The sequence below is a fragment of the Electrophorus electricus genome, chromosome 18 (genome assembly GCF_013358815.1).
Source record: "Electrophorus electricus isolate fEleEle1 chromosome 18, fEleEle1.pri, whole genome shotgun sequence".
NCBI lineage: Eukaryota > Metazoa > Chordata > Actinopteri > Gymnotiformes > Gymnotidae > Electrophorus > Electrophorus electricus.
In genome coordinates, this window is record NC_049552.1 from 4492488 (window position 1) to 4494515 (window position 2028).

The following is a 2028-nucleotide window of genomic DNA, read 5'->3' on the forward strand; positions in this document are numbered from 1 at the left end:
CGATCTCTATAGTTTAAATAGGATGGTCTAAAGAAGTGAAACACTCCAGTGAGTGGCACTTCTCTGGTGGAAGTGCTTTGTTGATGTCAGAGGAGAATGGCCTGACTGGTTTGAGCTGATGGAAAGGCAACAGTAACTCAAATAACCACTTGTTACAACAGCCACCAGATCTCAATCCAATAGAACACCTTTGAGTTGTGGCGAAATAAAAGATTCACATCATGGGTGTGCAGCAGGCAAATCTGCAAGAACTGCTGTCATGTCAATATGGACAAAAATCTCTAAGGAATGTTTCCAGCGCCTTGTTGAATCTATGCCACAAAGGATTAAGGCAGCTCTGAAGGCAAAAGTTGGTCCAAGCCAGTACTACCAAGGTGTAAGTAATAAAGTGGCCAGTGAGTGTAGATTGGGCTAATGCCACACTGACAAAAGAAGCTCCATTTGTGTTGGAGGTCTTAAGGTGAACAAGGATGAACCTATAGTTAGCTATTTTGGCCAGAAATATGTGTGCGCTTCCTCAGCAGGGTGGTTCAGTCTACACGGTTACATCTATGGTGATTGCTGGGGACTGAACGCAGGCCCTCATACATGCAAGGCATGTGCACTAACACTGAGCTACATCTCCGGGAAAGTGTATTCTTTTTACGTTCCGAAAGGCACAACAACTAGTCGCCTGAGTGGACTAAGCAAGTTGTCATCTGCCAAGCCACCAAGCCAGAGCCTCAAGAGTATAAAAACCAAGCCAGGAACAGTACACAGATGAGGCACTTTAAAGTTTTGGTGGTAAAGACTTTGCAGTCCTGAAGGTTCATTCATTCAGCAAAGGTGGCTGGAAACAAAAATTCTCTGTACATTCTGAGACTGACGCAGGTAGGAAACTTTGATGCACCTTAGATGTCTTAAAGCAATGGTGACCGAAGAAGCGAGGCAAATTCTGACATTTGTAGAACTTCATGACGGCAACAGATGACAACTGAAGTACAAGGACTCTGGCAAGACATTTTTTAAGGCACATGTAGTCAAGAGTTTGCCAGCATAAGATCATGTCCCGTTTCATTTTTGGAGTAAACAAGAACCCATGGTCTTTGGTTTACGAGACCAACGCCTTGCCACTTGGCCATCATGCCTCAGAGACTGGATGTTTAACTGGCCATTAACCACACACATAACGTTCCTACAAGCTTGCCCGTTAACTCTCACAGTGGAAAAGGGGGAAGTCGCTCAAAACATCAACACCCTTCTGACTCATGGTGGAAATCGGCCTCGTTCTGACTCATGAGTAACCGTCATTGGAAGCTGAGCATGCCCTATCGATAGCATCAGCACAAAGTGTAGCACCCTATGCTTCCAAACAGAACCTTTTCTAGAGGGCAGCTGTCCTAAACATCAGGAACACATGCTGGGGATTGAACCCACGATATCACGCATATAAAACACAAGCTGTACCACTGAGCTACATCCCCAACACGCTCACGTGCCGCATGTGTGGTGACCATGCCACGAAAATCAAGAAACAAGGGAACGAATCAGCACACAGTCGATGACCATGTCAACCCACAATGACTATGGTTATCTTCCATGACAATGTTTTGTGGCATTCCCCTCAAGTGGCTTTTAAAAGGCATGAACGGGGCTCGAACCCGTGATCTCCGGTTTACGAGACCGACGCCTTACCACTTGGCCATCACGCCACGACCTAAAAACCTCCGATGGAACACAAATCATGTGGAAAACACTTGTTAAATGCATTTGAGGAAGAGTGTGGAACATGTGGCACTGTGCTCAGAAACACACTGTTGGTGATTAACACGAGCTGGAATCAATTGCCCAATCTAAATCTCTTGGCTGCAGACCCATGGACTTTGGATTTACGTTTTGTGATGTTTACTGAATTGGAAATTTTCATCAAATTGAATCTGCTAGGACTGTAAGTTTATAAAAAGTGCTAGGGATCTCCAGCTCCACTTGCTTCCATGGACAACATGGATATCAAAATATGATACTGGAAGAAAGATGTACACAGCTATC

General features: G+C 44.9%; 1 non-coding gene across 1 annotated transcript; it reads right to left on the minus strand.

Moving 5' to 3' along the window:
* Positions 1 to 1619: 1619 nt before the first annotated feature.
* trnat-cgu lies at positions 1620 to 1691 on the minus strand. The gene has a single exon. It is a non-coding gene; the product is annotated as a tRNA-Thr (tRNA).
* Between the last annotated feature and the right edge of the window lie 337 nt (positions 1692 to 2028).